The sequence below is a fragment of the Primulina tabacum genome, chromosome 16 (genome assembly GCF_025594145.1).
Source record: "Primulina tabacum isolate GXHZ01 chromosome 16, ASM2559414v2, whole genome shotgun sequence".
Taxonomy (NCBI): Eukaryota; Viridiplantae; Streptophyta; class Magnoliopsida; order Lamiales; family Gesneriaceae; genus Primulina; species Primulina tabacum.
This window is the reverse complement of record NC_134565.1, coordinates 1,797,943-1,821,579: the sequence shown is the minus strand read 5'-3', so window position 1 is coordinate 1,821,579 and position 23,637 is coordinate 1,797,943. Positions and strand designations below refer to the sequence as shown.

Sequence of the window (23,637 nt, the reverse complement as noted above, 5' to 3'; positions counted from 1 at the left end):
ATAAAATAATCAACAAGAACACAAAGATTTACGTGGTTCACCCAAAATAGGTTACGTCCACGGAGTACTGCAACTTTTATAACTGGAAGAAATATTACAACAAGTGTATACACCAATACACTCAATATTTCCTCACACTCCCAAACCCGTGTATACCGAGAAAATAATTTCTCTAACTCACACAAGAAAATTCCCGCACTCAAGAAAAAATTCACTTCTTTTTCTATGCACTCTCTTTTTATCAAAGCTGAAAAACTTTTGATTTTGGGATACTAAATGCAAACAAGGAAGGCTCAATTTATAACAAATTTCTTGAACCAACTTTGAGGATTTTCCGATGTGGGATATGTGAGAAAACATTTTTAAATTACGCGTGAGCCCCACCTCCATTAAAAACTCACCTAACAAACAGAAGACGTAGCACTAAAACAATAACAGACTAAAGCTATTGAGAATTAACAGACTTTTAGTTCTATTATTCTTGGAGATGATTAAACAAGTAGCACAGCCTAATTGAAAAATATTTCCATAATTTACCATCTACTCACAAATAACTCTATATTTACAACAATATCACACTCGATTTTCAAGAAAATCTTTGATCACATATCCATAAAACAGACCAAAAAATAGCAGTCCACCCAAGAAAAACTTCTGGAAGTTGTAATTTTGTGAATCGTAGCGCTTGATTTGGAGTTTGATTTCAACATATGTTGCAGAGTATTTGTCGGCCCGAGTTCCGGTGTCTCACAATGGCCAATGCCTGCATCAGACAATGTGTCCAAATCATTTCCTAGCCCACCTTTTTTTTATCATAGCATAGTCCCAAATTATTGTTAAGCCTTAATTTTCTTCTCATTCTCCAAACCATTTCTCTTGGGATAGGGCCCTAACAGTCTGTTATTGTCTAGCCTGAGCTCACTTAAACCATTCAAATTCTCGATATTTGCCGGTATTGTTCGGTTTAGTCGGCTGCCATTAAGATGCAACACGCAAAGTTCCGTTGGTTTATCTATCGACTCCGGTATCGACCCTTCTAAGTTCATGTTCGATAAACCTAAGATCATCAAACTATTCAATCCCTCTAAAGCGTTTTCCGGGATCGTTGAGGGGTTGCCATTGAGGATTAGAGCTTGGAGGGAGTTGAGATTCTTGAGAGGATATGTGAATAGATTTATATAATGTTGTAACTCAAATCCAAAAGGATAAGGTCTTCCAAACCGTTTAGATTCGGTATCGGATCCGAAATTCGGTTACGACTTAAATCTACCTTTAGGAGAGAATCGCAGCTCAAAAGTTGTGTAGGTAGGAGGAACCTGTGAGATGATATTGGTTAAGGTCTAGTATGCTTAGTTTTTGAAAAGAAATATCAGGAATTGAACCGGAGAATCTGTTACCACTCAAATCTAACGACCTTAGACCGGTGATCCAATGGTCCATTTTCCCCGAGAACCAAAGTTCGCAAATGGGAGCCCAACAAGCCCAAAAAAGGTGGGATTGGCTGAGGGTTATTCGTAAAGCCACGGTAAAAGAATAGGGTCCGAAGGTGTGGGAGCTTGGTGATGGAATGGGAGATGAAAGAACGGGTCGGGTCGCAAGTCGGGAACGCCGTGTCATCCGACAACGCACCGAACGACAATGACACGACATGAAAGACGTTGTCTTTATCCGGCATGCACGCGATCCCATGCGGACGACCCCGGCACACGTCCGGGATCTCCGTAGCACATTCATTTCCTGTAGCTCTCATTACGTCGTACACGGCTTCTGTTTCCAACAAATATATATTGGCGTGTCAATATATATATATAATATTTGGGTAAGTGATCTTTTATATAAACTTTTCGACTTGTAATTTTCATAGTAAAACTTATTTGGTCGAAAATAAATATTTCATTTTCAAAATACTATTGATTAGTTTGATTGAAAAGTGTAACTTTGGGAAAAACATAAATTCATTTGATTAAATATTTTTAAATAAATTATATTTGCGCCTAGTTCTGGTTGGGTGCCTTTGGTCGTGTAATTTGACTGTACCAAAGATTCTAAATGATAGATCGGTGTACTTTAAGGCTTCGTTTGATTCATATATTATGTGATAAGTGAAGATGTATAATCAAAGTGATAAAGAAAAGAAAGTTGACGATAAATAATGTAGGATGATAAAATATACGACGTTTGGTATGATTTTAAAACAATAGATTAATTTTGTGTATTGTATTACCATTACCAAAATACCCGTACAATCACTAAAGCCTTATAAAGACCAAATTAATAACATATTTTTACATTAATTGGATAATAATTAAATATTTACAAACATACTAAATAAAATAATATTACCATTTTTATCACGTATATATTATTTATTACTATTATTTTAATTCTTAATATGTTGTTATTATTTTTTTATTACTGTTTTATTATTAAACCGTTTTAAAAATGTGTACATTTTGACGTTATATATTGTCAAGCTTAAAAAATCTCTATTTTTAGTATTTTGAAAACCCATTTTCTTTTGTCTTTAATTTATCACTTTTTCCTTTCAATCTTAATTTATTTTGTTGAAAAACTATAAACAATTACGTGATGGTATAATTGTAATAAACTATTCTAATCATAAACATGCACAAAGTTTATTACAATTTGTCAGCACAGTGCGGGCCCAAATGGGAGCCAATAGGATAACACAAAACATACAATATTCTAACCAAACGCAGGATGATGATTTATTAGTTATTAATCCATCTCTTATCCAGCTACGTGTTCTCGTTCTTAAATTTTTTTTTTTTAAAAATCCCTATTCAAACCCTTGTTATTTTCAAAATAACTTGTAAATTCATTACAAAAATATGATGATAGGAGCCCGTCCTACTTTGGATAGAAGCCCGTCCACTTTTAAGATGATTAATGACCTTAATTAGGATCTAAAAATTTGAAAATACTATAATTACCACCAAAGTTTATTTAAATCAAATATAATTTATCTGGGCCCGCGATCTTTATCCATTTTTTTTTATTTTATATTTTCAGGGAGACTTCTACTTTTTTTTAATGGCACGAGCCAAAAACAGAAGGATACTGCTATAACTTTGATGATTGCACATCCATGAGAAAGTTGTCCAAAAGTAATACAACTTCGTGAGTATGAGTGTCGTATTCACAGAAATATTGAGGAAATAACAAGTTCGTTATGATATCTTTTTTTAGGTTTTAATTATTTGAGTCTTAGATGATGATTATTATATGTTCAAATTTTAAATTAAATAGTCGATATTAGAGGATCCGCTCTTAGTATTTTAGTAAAGTTAATATGAATGAACTTGATTTGAATCTACTTGATAAATGGTTCTAATATATTAAATAATCATTACTTATATTTTGTTATATAATATTTTATAATTATTAATATTATAAATACCAAAACATATAAATGTTATCAAGTATTTATTGAGTTTATAATTATAAACATCAAATCAAAGTTCTCACTTTAAACAGCTGATAAAACAAAGAAAATATTTAAATGATACAAAGAATTTAATGTTACGATATAATTCATATATAATAGATCAAAGTTCAACGACTGATAAAAGCAAGTTAATAATTAAATGATACAAAAATTTGGTGTAACACTAAAAAAAAATCAAAACTCTCCTTTATAATTACGTTATAATAATGCTTAAATAAAAAATAATAATATGTATTTTATGGTATTTAATATTTATTTATGGTAATTTCACATTTGCATATCTGAATTTAGAACTTTAGCTTAGCTTGAAAAATTTTGAATGTGTAATTAACATGATAATTTTATTTAAGTGAATAGATAAAGAGAGAAAATTATAAACTCACAGTTTTGTTAATTGAATGCGGGATACCCGTAATCATCACAATTCACCCCTATTTATATGTATATGTATAAAATAAAAGTCGTAGATAATTGAATTGTCTAAACCGTGGTAAAATTTTACAAGTATTTTGAGAGATGTTGTCAAAATACCCATGCATGGTCAAACCACAATTCCATCTATATATACAACTTTCACATGTCGCTTTAATTTGATCTCATTTGTGAAAATATTTTTATCTCAAATTCTCATCAATATTTTAGACATTGAATCAACTTACTATATATTCAAGAATCATCTCATTCCTATTTCCAAATATAAAGATTTTTTTATTTAATCGAACCTGTAAAATTATCAAAAAATTACAGTTATATAACAACATATATTTTCATACAAATTATTATGAAACTTACATATTTAATAAAACTTAAACTAAAAAAATAAATATATATAAATTTTTTATGTTTCAGATATACATAAGATTATATTACATCAAAATATTGTATCTTGCATCATAATACTAGTAAGATTACCACATCCACAAAACAAATGTACAATACACAACTAAATTATTTGAGACTTGTCCTGATATACTCAAAGACATGTCGGACCCTGGAAAGACATGTCGGAGCTGGGAAAATTGAGAAATGACACGAAAAAGTTTATATTTGACCTTTTCGGAAAAAAAAGACTCGCAGAGCAAGCGTGACATCGGTGCCAGATTGGTGCTGGATCCATCCACATCTGTGCCAGGACTCGTGTGAACTCTATCTGAGGAAAGTTGAACAAAACGTACGTGCTCTCTCTGTGCTCTTAAAGTTCAATTTTTTTTATAAATATTTTACAGAAATAACTTTAAATGATTTTAATTAGAAGTGGTTTTTGGGACTTAACAATTTGTATAAAATAAGCTATTTTCTTAACTATGTTTAATTTTTGGTGAAGTATCTAGCTGGTCACTTTTAAATATTTAGTATAATGAATAAGTGGATTTTTTTGACTCATAAAGTTTCCTAATTTTGGGTTTCGATATATTAAAATTTCAAAGTTTTGTTTTGATACACTAATTTTTCATTTTGTCTATCTGGTCCAGCTGTTGACGTGATGACATTGGAAAAAATAAGAAAGCTAAAAATATCAAAGTTAGTCCACCAACACTAAACTTTGAAAATCCGTTGTCGTATGCCGTTTTTGTTGTAGTGATTATTGTGATGTTTTGATTTTTTTTGGGATGTCCTATTTACGAATATGTTATATCGAAATTTCTGTAGGCCCAAAATAAAAAAGTTTAAATCGCTTTCGCTGTTTACATTAATAAATCCTGGTTGTTTGGCCATTAAATATTAATCAGGAGCAAGGGCTCCCACAATGATCAAATATCGAATAATTCGATATAGACATTACTCAAAAATAACCCAACATATTTGGTAAACAATATGAAATGCATGATAATCAAAATTTAAAACTAAATAATCAATCAAAATATTAATCGCTACTCATGATTTTTTTTATTATAAAAATGTTAGTTTGATAGAATTTTTTATTGGAGGTTAAAAAAAATGAACCAATCATTTTCCACTAGTTTCAATTTTCAACCATACAATATCAGAACTTTTAAATTGAAAATATAAAATATAAAATATCACACAAATCATATTCTTTACGTATAATTATACCTTTCTCATATTTATTATTATAATATTACAGTACCAACCCACCCCATGCACTTATTTCTAGAAGTCGTAAATTTAAAATGAATTTAAATAAGTATAACTTTTTAAAATGAATCTATTAAAAAGAAGAATCAATTTTAACGTTAAATAAATATTATTATTTATAAAATAGAAATAAAAACAGGAAAACGAAAAATTCTAACATTTAATTTTATTCTTTATAAATTTTTTTTGTTACCAAACAATACTTTTAAAGAAAATAGTCTCAAATGGACTCAAAGTCAGCCGCTTACAAGCGCGACTACTTATCTAAGCATCCTTCTTATCACAATCTCCAGATCTACTTATCAATAAGTCCAATTACTTTTACTGACTTTAATTAATTTGCAGGAGAAAAAGAGTGTCAGATTGACAAATTGGTTGACTCTCTTTTTGAGAGGATACCGTTTTCACACACACACCGAGATCTCTCACTACTTTAAAAACCCCCTAAAGATGGAAGAAACAGCACGCAGAATTTAGAAAAAAAACCAGCATTTGCAGAAAAGAAAACCCCCCCCCCCCCCCCGAAAAAAAATACCCAGAAAAGCTCGATCTTCACATATCTTTCACTCCAATTCGGAAATTCCGAGGTGAAATGTTGCCCGTGTGCATGGATGAAAGTATATATGTACCTGTTTTTTTTCCCTTTTGCCTGTTTGTTAGAAGGGTTTGTGGTCAGTTTTGTTCTGTCAAGTCTTTGCATGTGATTCTTAAATATTCGATCTTTCATTTTTTTTGCTCTATCCGTTCAGATCTGCACGTTAAATGATGCAGACGGATTCGATTTATCTAGCAAAAATTAAAAAAATCTCTCATTTTTTCAAACAAAAATTCCTTATTTTATGATTTAACTTGCATGTGAATTTTCTTGGATTTTGAAGGGGTGGAGTATTTATGAGAAATAGGTGAATTTAACAGCGTAGGATTTTCCTGAATTGTTTTTTGGTGGTTTTATACTTTGTTAAATGTTTGGTAAAATGCATTAATAGTCATTCAACGAAGGATGCCAAATATAATTTTCAAAATCTCAACCATTAATTTATATTTCAAAGTTTTGCTAGATTGCATGAATCGATCCATGAAAAGCGAATTTAAAAAGCTATACATAAAATCCACACTGATTTAAATATATACGTAAGTTTGTGCTGTAATTCAATGATTTGATTTTAGAAATAAATTTAAATATTTTAAATAATTCAAATATTGAATAAATTTACATGTTGAAATCCATAGGAAGCAGATTTTATTATATAATACAAGTGGAGTGAATTATTTATAGTGAATAGCTTTTAAAAGTGAATCTCCTTCAATTTACGTGGACTTTAAAATATTTAGAACAAAAAAGTAAATAAATTTGAAATTAAATAATCTTATAATAGTAATTATTTGTGTCCCTACTCATTTTTTCGATTGGAGGTTTCTCTCTACAAAAATCAAATACAAGTCCCATACTTTTTTTTTATAAAAAAAGTAATAAATCAACCATTTTCCATTTATAATTTCAAGCATGCAATATTAAATTTTCTAAATCAAAAATTTGAAATATTACAACGATTATACAATCATATCATGTATTATAATTTATATTTTCAGATTATTATTATTTCAAGAAAGTGTACTTACCTTATCATTTATCAATAAGTACGTGGACTTATTACAATTTTCTTTTTCAAAGGACAGCTTTTTCTGACACACCCCGGAGTAAGGACCTCTGACTACTATATAAAACCCCTTCGCACAAGAGAAATAGCCGCACAGAATTTAGAGAAGCTAGCTTTTGCGGAGATAAAATCTAAGAAAAAAACCCTGAAAATTCTCGATCTGCACCTATCTTCTGCTCACTTTCGGGAATTCCGAGGTAAAATTACTGCCCGTGTTCATGAATGTACGTATGTTCTTTTTGCCTGTTTTGTTCATGTTCGATTTTGTTCTATCATGTTCTTGTATGTGCTTTTTCACGTCCGATCTGTTTTTTTTTTCTCTCTGTTTGGATCTATATGTCAGGTTTCATTGAATCCTTACAAAAAGAATCTGTCATTTCTTGGAAAAAGTTATTGGAATTTTTTTTAACCTGCATGTTAATTCTCCTTGATTTCGAAGTGTTGAAGTTCTGAGATCTGTGAAATTCTAGGCTTCGGGAGTTGTTTACTTATACGAAAAAATGGCGGCTTCAGTTAACAGAGAGATGGTTTTCTTGCTGCTTCAGTTTCTGGACGAGGGGAACTTGAAGATGACTGCACGCATGTAACATTTTTCTTTTTTCCGTGTTATCTTAGATTTTTTGATGTTTAAAAATTCGTGTTAACTTTTAAATGATAAAGGGATTTCCATTTTTTTGTGGTTAATTATTGTACTTACATTTTTGTTAATGATTGGAGGTTGGAGAAGGAATCAGGCTTATTCTTCAACATGAGGTACTTCGAGGAGAAAATCAATAATGGAGAATGGGACGAGGTCGAAAGTTACTTGTCATCGTTTACAAGGGTGGATGAAAATCGTCACTCTACGAAGATTTTCTTCGAGATCCGAAAACATAAGTATCTCGAGGCCCTTGATAAGTAAGCTTTGCTTGGTTTTTCTTGTTTTGTCGTGATAAAATTCAATCACTAGCGAGTTTTTTAAAATTTTTTTTTTGGTGTGATGATCTTCTTTTTGGTTATCATAGGCACGACAAGGATGCAGCTATTGAGATTCTTACAAAAGATTTAAAAGTGTTTCAAGCATTGGATGAGAATCTATACAAGGACATGACTATGCTTTTGACTTTGAACAACTTTAGGTATATATAAGTTCTTCAACGTATATAATACATATACTTGTTGATGATGAATGTTCTTGCATGCGCCTTTCGTTGTGTGTATTCTTCAACATGAGGTACTGTCGCTGATGACAGTTATTGTGTTTTTTTTCAAGTGAAGAAACGTTTTTAAAATAAAGTTGTATGTTTTTAACTCTATAAAAATTTACATTGCTGATATGTCTGACGAGGCACATGCCACGCTAGTATTTCGGTAAAAAATGACTAAAATTGAAAATAAAAATATATATTAGCAGAGACTAAGACGTTAAATAGGCTATTGCATTTGTTTAGTCTATCGGCAACGGATATTATAAATCCATCGCTACATTAATGGACTGTATCTATTTGTCGCTTAATTAATTAGCGACAATGTAACATATTTCCATCACGAATTTTTAAGTATTATATAAAAAATATTAGCGACGGAACTTATGTATCCATAATTAATTGCGACGGAAATATTTGTGACGTCGTTAAATGATTATAGAAATTTACAAACTGCCGTAAATTCTTTGTCAAGTCTATTGGCAAAGAACATAATAAATCCATCACTATATTAATGGACTACATGTATTAATTGTTGTTTAATTAGCGATAATGTAACATATTTCTCATTAATTTTTAGTATAATAAAATAAAATAAGCGACAGAACTTGTATATCCATAGTTAATTGCGATGGAAATAGTTGTATCGTGTTTAAATCCAAAATAAATTAGTGACAGAAGTTTGAGTTTTGTGGCTAATCAATGACGACCATAAATATTTGCATTGTTGATGTGTTTGATGTGACATAAGCTACGTTAGCACTTCGGTGATGTTAAATAGGCTATTGTATTTGTCAAGTCTATTGGCGACAGACATTATAAATTCATTGCTATATTATGTGTTTTGTCACTTAATTAGCGATCATGCAACATATTTCCATCACTAAATTTTAGTATATGTAAAATTTGTAATCATGAAACTTTTCTTGATTGGAGTTTACTTGCTTTTGATAAAATCATATGCATTATTACTACAATCTACAAATAATTCTTTTGGATTTAATAACTGGAATGGCAAAAAATGATTCCCTAATCTTATTTTATTTTCAAGATCAACCTTTATTACATCTTTCTGCTGATAATGAAACAATTCTCAACTGCAGGGAGGTCGACAAGCTTTGTAGGTATAGAGATGCCAAGTCAGCTAGGATTGTTTTGTTTATTCAACTAAGGCGATTGATTGAGGCGAACCCTGTCTTTCGGGAGAAGCTTCAGTTTCCATCTTTTCAAAACGCGAGGTTGAGAACTTTGATCAACCAGGGGTAATATGTCAAGAAAATGACAATCAAATCAACCTTTTTTTAGTGTTTTTGGATACATATATATCTGAATGCTTAGCGTATACTTATGCTCGGATTGATGCAGGTTGAACTGGCAGCATCATCTCTGCAACAATCCAAGGCCTAATCCTTATATGAGATCTCTCTTAGAGGACCATACTTGCGGACAGGTGAACGTTGCTCAGGCGTTGTCTTCTACGGCTAATGCATTGATCCCGTAGAAGATAATTTTATATTATTTAAGGCTCACTTATTTCCTATCTTGTGATGCTCTTATTAGCTAGTCATATCTACTTACAATCACGGTTATATTGTTTTCAGGACAGCAACATGCAAATAGATGAGGCGGGTCCGAGTAATGCACAACCCTCGCACACGCGAACTGATGAAGCGGGGTTGAGTGATGCACAAGTACCCTTGCACATGCAAATCAATGAAGCGGGGCCAAGTAATGAACAACCCTTGCACTCATCTGATGACTTGCCGAAGACTGTTGTGGCAAATCTGAGTCAAGGCTCAGCTGTGAAGAGCATGGATTTCCATTCAGTTCAGCAGACTTTTCTTCTTGGTAAGCTGTCCATATTTGTATGAATTTCTTGAATAGTTAAGTTTTTTAGTTTTTTCGCTTTAAATATGGCTAAAGAGAAATGACAACATGTTTATCTGCACAAATATTTACTTTCCTTTTCAGTGGGAACGATCACCGGTGACGTTTCTGTGTGGGAAGTTGGTTGTGCGAGGATGCTCGCCTCTAGAAATTTTAAAGTTTGGGACATGGGTTCTTGCTCTTTGCAACTACAGGTATGCTTGTATATGTGTATATTTGCACACATTTTCTAGAGAAACTTTATTTTTATTCTTGAAATATTCTGGCTAATTTTGTATCCTGGATTTTATTTCTAGGCTTCGTTAGCAAATGAATACAGTGCATCGGTGACTTGTGTTAGGTGGAGTCCCAACGGAAACGGATTTGGTACGTGTTGTTATTGGTTTCTAATATTTTCCTCGTGTCGACGTTCGTAAAGAGAAATAATTGAGCATGATGTGGGAGTTAAAAATACATTGAAGCTTTGAACTATAAATTCCTGAGTAATGACATTATTCTTATAACAAATATGATCCAGGAGTTGCATACTCGAAGCACATGGTTCAGTTGGTTTCCTACCATGGTGGTGATGACTTAAGAAACCATCTTGAGGTTTGTTTTGGACATTTCAAAATATGTATGTGCAAGACAATTATATTTGGTAAACCATTTTTTTGCTGTCATTTTAGGTTGAGGCACATGTCGGAAGTGTCAACGATCTAGCTTTCTATCGTCGGAACAAACAACTGTTGTTCATAACATGTGGAGACGATAAAACAGTCAAGGTTGGTAATTTTAAAGAAAACAACTTGATGCACGTGGATTGCACATCATTTGCACTTTTATAGCACGAAATGTCGAGAATACTAGGCTTTCTGTAGAACTCCCATATTGTTTTTTGTTTAGGTTTGGGATGCAGAGACTGGTACTAGACAGCATATTTTCGATGGACATAATTCGCCTGTCTATTCTGTGTGTCCACATACTAAGGGTGATATTGATGTAAGTACTCACCATTGGCCTTTTCCAACATGTACAAAGTGGTTCAGATGATTTGCAAACATTTTTGAAGATCACGGTAACTGAATTTAATTGTTTCAGTTCATCTTTTCGACTGATGTCGATGGAAATATCAAGGCATGGTTGTATGACGATGGGGGTGAAAGAGTTGATTATGAGGCTCCTGGTCGTTCTTGTTCTATTATGACTTATAGTGCTGATGGGACAAGGTGAAATTAAGGGTTCTGCATTTTTGATAAATTTCTTGATCGCCTTACCTGTATTTTGCTGCTTGTTATTTTATATTTCCATCCGTAGGTTATTCTCGTGCTGGGACTAATAGAGATGGCGAATCGCACATGGTGGAGTGGAATGACACCGAAGGAACGCTGAAAAGGACGTATCTCGGGCTAGGGCAACAAACTGTCCTTGAAAAGGGGCATTTCGACACCGCAAAGAACCGGTTCTTAGCTGCTGGAGACGAATTTGCCATCAAGTACTGGGACATGGACAGCATCAACCTCTTGTGCGCTGTTGATGCAGACGGTGGTTTACCGGTAACAAATATATTAGAAATCTTGTAATTTAACTCAAAAAAATTTGAGAGTAAGAATATGTTTCTTTTCCAGGCTTCCCCTAGCATTCGGTTTAACAAGTTGGGAACACTGCTTGCCGTATCAACAAATGACAACAGTGTTAAAATACTTTCCAATGCTGCCGGTAGTCAAATGTTGAGCATCATTAGAGATCAATATACTGGCACATCTTCAAAGGTAAACAAAATAAAGATTTTTTGAAATGGAGCATTGTGATAATTTGCACGTTGTATATGCATGTATGCATATGTCCAATGTTTGTTATGCAGGCACCTTTGATTGTTCCTCTGGGTCCTTCCAATTCCGGAGCTGGGCCGTCTAACACTGCCGCACAAAATGCGCCGACTCTTTTTTTACTGGTACTGAACAATGAGTTTTCCATGTTAGGAGAAGCGTGTACTTCATTTGTTTGATGGTCAAAAGACCTGAGAAGTGTTCATTTTTGGCCATATATATAGGATAAAGTAGATGCCACGGGGAAGTCCAAGATTTCCGGGCCAATTGAGATCAACGAACGATCTCAACTTCGTTCCTTGAAGCTCCCTGATCGTTTGTTGCCAGTGAGGGTAAGCTGCATTTGCTAAAAAAAATCAGATCTTGTTCTAATTTTTTACAGTTATTATTCTCATTTGCAATTGCTATAGATTATGGGGATGGTTTATACAAATTCCGGGGGTTGCATACTGGCTCTAACATGCAATGCAATCCACAAACTATGGAAATGGAGAAGAAACGACAGGAACATGGATGGAATGGTTCGAATTCTAGTTTTCTACAAAGGTCGTTCCTTAATTACCTCGTTGTTCTAATTCATATTTAACCGATTCATCCTTGTTTTTTGTCTAGGTGACCACCAGCGTCGTACCTGAACTTTGGCAACCTTCTGGGGGAGCGTTAATGACAAACGACATTAGCGCCATGAACCTAGAGGTAGTCCGGGTTCCTTGCTTTGCACTTTCGAAGAATGACATGTACCTTACGTCCTCATCGGGAGGAAAGATTTCCCTTTTCAATACGACGACATTCACGGTAAAGCCAGTGTAGTTTTTTCTTTCTTGTTTCATATAATAGTACGCCTTGTGGTAAAAAGTTTTTCACTGGTCGTTTTATGCAGAGGGTGAGTACTTTTATGACCCCTCCTCCTGCGGCTACTTCTCTTGCCTTTTTCCCTCCGGACAACAATGTTCTCGCTATCGGAAGGGAGGATGCCGCCATACTGATATACAATATTCGAACGGATGAGGTTCACCATTGAAATGAAACTCGAGTGCTCTGGATGCTATATATCTTTTAACTCAAATTTGCTCACCGAAAGTGTTAATTGTGTTATATGTACAGTTGATAGCCACACTGAATGGCCATTACAAGAGAGTTACTTCCCTTGCGTTCTCTACTGCTCTAGACATCCTCGTGTCCTTAGGAGATGACGCCAAGGTTTGTTTTATTGCTTTTTTGTTGCACGAAACGATCCATGTAACCTTGCGCCTTCTATTATTTCCAGCTTTGCTTTTGGAGTACCAGTGAATGGAAAAAGAAGGCAAGCAAACCATTGCCAATTGCTCCAGAGTGCACATCGAATCCTAATGCACAGAGCCGACTGCAGTTTCATCCGGACAAGACTCACATCTTAGTCTTTCACAGGATGCTGATCACCATGTACAACGCGTTTAGGCTCGAACGCATCAACCAGGTACGAGGGAGCCTTCTATACTTTAATTCTTTACCTTCTTTTGTACTAAAATTTCTCATGATCTGGGTTAAAATATGTTAGATTATTGTTAGTGGGTCAGAAAAATGGATACTAAAACTAAACTTTTAGAAACTAAAATAGATGCAAAATTCCATATTCACAAATTATGCACGAAGGTTGCATGCACCCACATTTTCTTCTAGTTTTTTACGATTTTTGGCTTGCTGATTGCTTAATTTTCTAAATACCAAGGCCAGACGGGTAAAAAACCACGGACAGAAAATTAATATTCACTATATTGAAAATTATGTAAATATAACTGTGCAAAAATGTGCACACAGTCGAGAATTTCGATTCAGGCCTAATAGAATACGCATCACAAGCTCACCAGAAGCTGGTTTGTGCAGTGGTTCCCGGAGAAATCGAGTTCTGCAATAACAGATGCCACATTTTCCTGCGATGGCCAGTCTATTTACGCAACATTCGATGATGGAAGTGTGGGTATCTTCTTTGCACCAGCACTGCAGATCAGGTGTCGGATCAATCCGACCGCGTATATAGTGCTGCCGACTCCGAGGTACATAAAATATCATATAAATACTTTTGAACAACATATGCACGTAGTTTGCACAACACATTATATTCCAATCATGATGGTATCTTGATATTTTTTCAGCTCGATAATTTATCCGCTGCTGGTTGCTGCTCATCCTTTCGAGCCTAACCAGTTTGCTGTTGGGCTCACCGATGGTGCAGTGTGCGTGCTGGAGCCGTTGGAAACAAAAGAAAGCTGGGGCGTTGCACGGGCACGAGGTCATGATGGTGCGGGTCTAAGCCGAGCAACTTAAGGTAGTGAATGATTCATTTTCAAGTTGGATCATAACTGAATACTTTTGAGTAAAATAAACTCTGACAGGGGTTCATTTAATTTGTAGGTCTTTGCTGGTGTGAGTGTTAGAGTAGATGTCCTGCAAGTCAACTGTTGGCTAGAGAATTTATTGACTCAGTTGTAATAAACAATCTTTATTTTAATATAATTTAATGTTTCATGGTTTGTTATTTCTTTATCTGTATACTCATGTGAACAACATAGATAAAGACTTTGATTATACTTTAATACAAATGAATCGTAATTCGATGTTGAAACTCATTTGTAAACACTGTATTATCTAATCTGTTCCTAGTCGATTCAGCCGCCTAAAACATGGATAAAGGTCGCTTGAGCTTGAGACTAGTATCTGTGATGTTGTGTACCGTATTTCTTGGTAAGGGCATGGAGATGTCCAAACATACAGATAGGTAGTCATATGATGATTATACCGAACAACCCTCCCTCGGACTTTCCAAGTGGTTATCATTCATCGAGAGGATAAGTCCGTGGTTATGATTGTACAACATTAGTCCTTACGATCCGGGACAACACTGAGGCTCTATATGCTAGACCTGTGCTTTGACTTGTTTACCGACTCCAGGAGAGTCATCAGGTGGCGAGGTTGGGTACAGTTGCGACACATGTAGGAGCCAGTGCATTGTAGTCGGGGATTCACCGCTCACCTACGGGTGTGGATATCCTATGTGATCTGATGAAATAATAGTGCGTGGAATCTCTGGCCAGAGTATGAGATGTACATTGGAGAAGGAGTTCTCCAATGGTACATGCGATGCCACTATTTATATGTATCACATAGTTATCGAATTAATATGCAACACTCGATGAACCAATGGTTGCAGATTCGATCGGGATATATGAGATGAAGGGATCGTACTGTACGTTAATCATAATCTACTGGTTCTTGCAGGCACTATCAGTGATACCTAGGGGATCATGGGACGATGCTACTAGACGCTCTTACCATGATCCGATGGGTGCAATCAGAAATGAGTTCTGACATTCTTAATCAAGGTGTTGATGAAAAGAATGGGGCTAACAAGGGTAAGCCCGAATAAAGGAATATGTCCTGAATCACAAAGAATTGTGAACCCACGGCTAGCTGTATCCCTGAACCATTGAGGGTCACACAAGTACTGGTTTACGTGTTCCCGTTGAGATAATAAATTCAATGACTTGAATTTATAAGAAATAAGTTTGATATGATCAATCGATAAGCTTATAAATAAAGTTTATAAAAGCTTATATAATTTTTTTTTGAGAGCATGACTGCTAAAAACAGTCAAAGGGAATGCACATGCCTTATTTAGACATTGATGATCTCGAAATTAAAGTGTGCATCATAATAACAAACAAGTTGAAATTGTCACATCGATGATGTTGGATCGTCGATCGGGATTATGATGATATTAATATAATGGGAGCATGGTTCATGGGCTTGTAAGAGTATAAGTCCATCATGCTAATTTATTAAAGTTCAAATGAGGTTTAATAATTATATTTTAATTGAGTTAAAATATAGCCTATTAAAAGTTTTATAAAATATGGTATTGATTTATGTAATATGAAAATATTTATGATATCATAATTTAAAACTTGCACACAAAGAAATTCAATGCATGATATTCTTTTATAATTATGCACAAAGATCGAATCACCATAATTTGGCATGCAAATATTCTTTGGATCTTTGATTGACTTAATTGATATAATTAATTAAGTAAATTAAATGTTAGAAAGAATAATAAGATTTTCATCCTTGTTTTACGTGAAGGGGCATCCGAAAATAGTGGAATGAGATTTCATTAATTTCAGATCTTCACAAGTATTAAAAACGGGACTCCCAGTCAAAAATCTCTCTCGCAAGAAAATTCTGATTTATAGTATTGAGTCGAATTTTCTTCGTGCTCAATCTCTACGCAAAACATCTTCTAAATTTCTAGTGCAATTTAGAAGAGGAACAAATATTCCAGTCGTGGACCGGATTAGGAGATCGAAGAACGTTCGTAGGGATTTACATCAAGAGCTACGTCCGCTAATACCGGAGTAGTTGGAGTCCAGTGATTTAATCACCAAAGGTATAAAATTTCGACACCCTATGAATGTTTTTGTTAAAATCATACGAGCGCCCAAAACAAAGTATGTTTTGATTGTCAAAATAAATAAAATTTTTAAACTTCCGCTGCGTTTGGGTACGTAGAAAACCGAGATCCAACAGTGAGTGCAGTCGAGCTTGTTCGGTTAATTTTTGATCATCGGTTGTGCGGTGGAGCAAGGAGTGCGTCGAGCTTCGGAGGTTGCATCTTGTGCATTGTTCTGTGTACGTGCGAGATGTTGAAGGAATGAAGGGTGATACAATGCTGGGAAGAGGAGCACCAATGAACTTGGTGGATTTGTCTCATTGCCATAGCAAAATCTGGAGTGTAGCAAAAATTGGAGTTTTAGTTGTGATAAAACACGATTTATCTTGTAAGCAGTTGACGTGGGAAAAACTTGTACACGAGAGTATAAATCGTGAATACAAAATAGAATAAAGTTTCATTCCTCGATGTCCGGTTTTTATACTTTAATTTCATATTATTATCTCAAATTGCCGCACGGGATACCAACAATTTATTTACTCCTTTGCTATTTTGTTGTTGTCACAAAAATATTTATTAATATCTCTAGTATGACTTAATGCTTTTTTTTTCCCTTTCCCGAATATTGTTTTAAAAAATCTATACATAAAATCCACACTCATATATATATATATATATGTAAGTTTGTGCTGGAATTCAATAATTTGATTTTATAAATAAATTTTAAGGTTTAGAATAATTCAAATATATATCGAATAATTTGAGATGAGCATTTCTATGATGTGAAAGAATAGCTTAATCTGATTTTCTGTAATATAAATGCGGTGAATTAGTTATTTATATAGTGGATAGCTTTTCAGTGACATGTATATTTCATAATCAAATAATCTATACCATCTATCAATACTATAATATTAGGTATAAAATCACTCACGTGATTGTTCTTAATTCTATAGCAGTACTATTTTGTTCCCCAAAATACGACCCTTCAGTTTTTTTTAAAAAATATATAAAAATAAAGAACTCAAATATACACTTGATGGTAAGACATTATTTCAAGGAAAAATTGGTTTTAAATCCCCAAACCCAAACTTATTTTTATTCTAACTCCCTATCCCTAAAAAATTTTGCATCCTAAATACCCTCACTGATTTAAATGATTGATTATCCTTGATAAAATGATATCAGAACCGAGGTAAAATCATTTCATTGTATGTTTGAGGATGTTATTAAAGGCAACTGAAATTAGCCGAACTGAATTTACAGAGTCAACTGACTGATCAGTTGGAAACTGATCAGTTGACATATTCAGTTGAGAGCTTACCAGCGTCTTCATATCAGCTGACTACTCAGCTATACACGTCATCAGTTGAAAAGGACATTCAACCGACAATAGTACAAAGCAGACTGCAACTCGTAGTGGAATGCCGCATTTCAGAGTTTACAGTGTACGAATGTCAGAAGAATATTAACGTGACAATCAACGGATATAAAGATTCAAATATTGGAAGCTTTTGTAATCGTGGGAGATCAAGACTGGAAGATGGTGGACCCGATGATCAAGATGAAGACATGTAAAATATTGAAAGCTTTTGTAATCGTTGCATTTGCATCCCTGCATTCACCTAGGTTTTGGACCTGGATCCATGTATGGCTCACATGGATCTAATAGTGTTGGCGATCGATCATCCTTATTTATTGTTGAATGTCATATTATGATGTATATGATATATAGTAGTATGCATGTATGTATATTATTAGATAATATAGTTGCATGAATCCGGCAAACATACAAACTCGTGGCACACAATTTTTGAAATTAAAATCCCTCATTTTGAATAAGATTCAAAATTTATATCAAACCGAAAAAGTAAAAATTAAAAGAGTTTAATTTTTCCTTGCCTTCCATCAACCGTGGTTGCATGTTGATCGCTACCCACGGACAGTGTCTGGCTCATATTATTGGGGAGGCCTGTACGCCGAAAAGCTGTGACTTCCACCGGACATATGATGTGAATTTAGTGGAACTCCGATGACTTCGGCTCATATTATTGGGGGAACTCATGGCGACCGTCCACTACAATTCAATATTGATGGGTTGGTTTGACACGTGAAAATAAACGGCGTCATATTATTGGGTCCTTATTAAACGTGAGGCAAAACACGTGGAGGTTGCATAGGGATGAAAATGGACTCTATCTTTTAGAAATTATAATTGGCTGATATTATTCGGGATTATAATTGGCTAATTGGACTCTACGTGCCCACTAAGGAAATACGATTTCCCTTTTTCATCAGAGGGTGGTTGAAATGTCAAAATAGTGGGAGAGAGATTTATAAAATAAAATCCATATTTTATATCTTAAAATTATTTTAAAATAATCAGTAACAATTATCTGTTTTTCTTTCAGTATATTTGCAATGACGTCACGCAATCCACTTTCTATCATCCTCGATCAAAACAAGTTGACTGGCCCTAACTATAATGACTGGTTTCGAAATTTAAAAATTGTTCTGAGCTCGGAAAAGATTCTGTATGTGCTTGATAAGAAGCCACCGAAGGAGGCAGCTTCGGACTTCAGTGAGACTGAACTAGCCAAGCTTGAGAAATGGTGGGACCATGATCTCCAAGTTAAAAGCTATATGTTGGCTTCTATGTCGAATGAACTGCAGAGGCGGTTCGAGGAGGCTGTGAATGCTGCTGACATTCACTTTCATCTGAAAGAGTTGTATGGAGTACAGACTCGCTCAGAGAGACATGCTACTGTGAAAGAACTCATGACTACACGTCTGCGAGATGGGACTTCTGTCCATGAGCATGGTGTTAGGATGATTGGGCTCATTGAGAAATTGGTGGGGCTCGACGTGGTTATTCCTGGTGAGCTTGCGACTGATATTCTCCTGCTGTCGTTACCCCCCTCGTTCGATGGATTTGTGGTTAATTTTAATATGAACAAGCTTGAGGCCACCCTTGAAGAGTTGGTCAATATGCTTACTACTTATGAGGCCACAATAAAGAAGGAGAAGCATGTTCTTCTAGTGGGTTCTTCGTCTGGTACGAAAAAAGGAGCCCCAAATAAAGGCAAGAAGCGTTCTGCCCCTCTAAAGAAGAACAAGCCCAACAAAAATCCATACAAGAAACCTACTCCACGGCCCTCAAAGCCCGACAAGTCAGAGCATGTCTGTTTCCACTGCAATAAACCTGGACATTGGAGGCGTAATTGCAAGGAGTATCTAACCCTGAAGCGTTCTGGCCATGGTATGTTTTACATAGAAGTAAATGTCTCAATTAATTCCTCTTCTTGGGTATTGGATACCGGATGTGGTTCTCATCTTTGCAATGATTTCCAGGTGATGGCAAGAAGCAGGAGACTTAGAGATGGCGAGACATTTCTAAGATTGGGGAATGGAGCAAGGGTTGCTGCAACTGCTATTGGAGACATTACTTTGATTTTGAACAATAATTTTAAGTTACTTTTGAGAGACGTTTTATATGTTCCTGAATTGGTTAAAAACATTATTTCTATTTCTATGCTTGATAGAGATGACTATTCTTGTGTTTTTGCTAAAGGTGTTTGCAATATTTACAAGAATGCATGTTTGATAGGAACCGGCGAATTAATGAACGATCTCTATAACTTAAAATTGAAAGATATTCGTTGAACAATATCCAAGCACAAAAGAAAACAAAAACAAACAAAAGAAAGTTAGATGATCCAAACCCCGCACAGATATGGCACGCTAGACTAGGTCACATTTCCCAAAGAAGGATGCACAAACTAGTGGGAGAAGACATGTTTGACTTGTCAGACATAAATTCTCTACCTACTTGTGAGTCATGTCTAAAAGGAAAAATGACCAAGGCTCCCTTTAAGGGAAACGTGGAACGTGCACATGGTCTACTGGATTTGATCCACACAGACGTTTGTGGCCCGCTAAGCGTTAGCACAAAATATGGGCAATCCTACTTCATTACTTTTACTGATGACTATTCGAGGTATGGGTATGTCTATTTAATGAGACACAAATCTGAAGCATTTGAAAAGTTCAAAGAATTCAGATCTGAAGTAGAAAAACAGCTAGAAAGGAGTATTAAGACACTTCGATCTGATCGAGGTGGAGAATACTTGAGTACTGAATTTTTGGATTATCTAAAAGTGAATGAGATTCTCTCACAGTGGACTCCGCCAGCAACACCACAATTGAATGGTGTTTCTGAACGTCGTAATCGAACCTTGATGGACATGGTTCGATCTATGATGGGATTCACTGAATTGCCTACATCGTTTTGGGGTTTTGCGCTTGAAACTGCGGCAATGTTGTTGAATAATGTCCATACTAAAGCAGTGGATAAAACACCATATGAGATATGGATGGGAAAAATTCCCAAATATTCTTACATGAGAATATGGGGTTGTCCTGCTTACGTGAAGCAGACAGTGGGAGACAAATTGGATAGTAGATCCACTTTGTGCTACTTTGTAGGATATCCAAAGAATTCTGTTGGATATTATTTCTATCATCCCAATGAAGCAAAAGTGTTTGTTTCAAGAAATGCCACCTTTTTGGAAAGGGAGTTTCTATTAGATAGAAAAGACAAGATGATTGAACTTGAAGAAATTCAAGATACTCCCTCAACTTTAGAAGTTGAACCTAATCCCCCAGAACCAGTAGTTGAAGTACAAGCTCCTAGAAGGTCTGATAGAATTATTAGACCACCTGCAAGATATACACTTCTTCATGAACAAGACCATGATGAATCTTGTGTTGGATGTGATCCAAAGAACTTTAAGGAAGCAATATCTGATACTGATTCCACCAAATGGCTTGAAGCCATGCAGTCTGAAATGGACTCTATGTATTCGAACCAAGTCTGGACATTAGTGGATCCACATGAGGGAATCGTTCCCATAGGATGCAAATGGATCTACAAAAGAAAGCTTGGGGCGGATGGGAATGTATTGACCTTCAAAGCAATGCTAGTTGAAAAAGGTTATACTCTAAGGCAAGGAATTGACTATGAGGAAATTTTTTCACCAGTTGCTATGTTTAAGTCCATTAGAATATTACTAGCCATAGCAGCATGGTATGACTATGAGATATGACAAATGGATGTAAAGACTGCATTCCTCAATGGAGACATCAAAGAAGAAATTTATATGTCTCAACCTGAGGGATACACATCAGTAGGAAGTGAGCATAAGGTATGCAAACTTCAGAGATCAATATATGGTCTCAAGCAGGCGTCAAGGAGTTGGAACCTCAGATTTGACAGCACTATCAAAGAGTTTGGTTTGGCCAAAAATCCTGAGGAACCTTGCATATATATACTATTTTGTTCCCCAAAATACGACCCTTCAGTTTTTTTTAAAAAAATATATAAAAATAAAGAACTCAAATATACACTTGATGGTAAGACATTATTTCAAGGGAAAATTGGTTTTAAATCCCCAAACACAAACTTATTTTTATTCTAACTCCCTATCCCTAAAAAACTTTGCATCCTAAATACCCTCACTGATTTAAATGATTGATTATCCTTGATAAAATGATATCAGAACCGAGGTAAAATCATTTCATTGTATGTTTGAGGATGTTATTAAAGGCAACTGAAACCAGCCGAACTGAATTTACAGAGTCAACTGACTGATCAGTTGGAAACTGATCAGTTGATATATTCAGTTGAGAGCTTACCAGCGTCTTCATATCAGCTGACTACTCAGCTATACACGTCATCAGTTGAAAAGGACATTCAACCGACAATAGTACAAAGCAGACTGCAACTCGTAGTGGAATGCCGCATTTCAGAGTTTACAGTGTACGAATGTCAGAAGAATATTAACGTGACAATCAACGGATATAAAGATTCAAATATTATTTAATGTTACCGTTAAAGAGAAGCCTATAAATAGGTGAGAAAAGCGGTTGAGAAACAACTCTTAAACAACCAATTGTTCTATCTATTCTCAAGCTTGCTGTTACCCTGCTGAAATTATAGCTCTCACTCAAGAATCAAAAGCTCACTCTTATCCTATTTATTTGTAGCATTTGAGGCTATTTTTTGAGCTTATTAGCACAACCATTGTATTATTTATTTGATCTTAACTAGATCAGTTGTGCTAAGTCCAGTCGAGAACTGTGAGAAATTTAGTAAACTAAGAGTTTTAGTTTTGGCAGTGTTAAGTCCAAACTGAAGTGGGTCTGTACAAGTTTTATATTGATCAAAGTCTTTTAATGCATATCTTATCCTTGTGATAGAAGGGGTGACGTAGGAGTTATTCAATCTTCGAACATCCATAAATCTTCGTGTTATTACTTCAGTCATTTATTCTATCTTTCAGTGAGTTTATTTCCGCAACTTTATTCAGTTAAACTGATTGTCATCAACTGACAAAATTCCTAGTATCAGTTTGTCACAGAACTGACACTTCATTCAAAAAGATTACAAATATCGTGAGTGTTTATTCAAATCCCCCTTCTAAACACATTTCAACTATCTACCGATCCTAACAAGTAGTATCAGAGCAGTTGAATCTTGTCTCAGAATATTCTTATTTACAAACTAATCAATATGACTTCATTCAACAAAATATCGATGTTTTCCAGGGAAGATTTTGACGACTGAAAAATCAGAATGCAGGCTCATTTAGCTGCACAAGATGACAACATGTGGTATGTCATCACTGATGGTCCCATGAAGATTTTAAAACAAACACTGCAGTTGCCATTATTGACGGGGCACCTCATCGCATAGAAAAGCCCAGAGAGAAATGGACAACTGAGGACAAAAGGAAAGACAATCTAGACAATGTGGCTAAGGATATCTTATACAAAACGCTGGATAAAGTCACTTTCAGCAAAATCAAGATGTGCAAAACTGACAAAGAAATTTGGGAAAAACTGATTCAGCTGTGTGAAGGAAATGGGCAAAAAAAAGAGAACAAGCTATCAGTTGCTATTCAGAGATTTGATAACATCAAGATGAAAGCTGGTGAATCCATGCATGATTATGATGAAAGGATAAGTGGAATTATCAATGAGCTAAATGCACTTGGAAAAGTGTATTCCAACAAAGAAGTGGCACTGAAGGTGGTCAGAGGTCTTCCCA

General features: G+C 34.9%; 1 long non-coding RNA gene and 2 pseudogenes across 1 annotated transcript; 2 read left to right on the top strand and 1 right to left on the bottom strand.

Moving 5' to 3' along the window:
• Positions 1 to 602: 602 nt before the first annotated feature.
• LOC142529444 (uncharacterized) lies at positions 603 to 1,783 on the bottom strand (annotated as a pseudogene).
• A 4,244-nt stretch (positions 1,784 to 6,027) lies between these two features.
• LOC142529189 (uncharacterized) lies at positions 6,028 to 8,111 on the top strand. Its single transcript, XR_012815849.1, has 4 exons — positions 6,028 to 6,153; positions 7,244 to 7,421; positions 7,664 to 7,807; positions 7,942 to 8,111. It is a non-coding gene; the product is annotated as an uncharacterized LOC142529189 (long non-coding RNA).
• A 1,308-nt stretch (positions 8,112 to 9,419) lies between these two features.
• On the top strand, positions 9,420 to 14,407 carry LOC142529442 (topless-related protein 4-like; annotated as a pseudogene).
• The last annotated feature ends 9,230 nt before the right edge of the window (positions 14,408 to 23,637 follow it).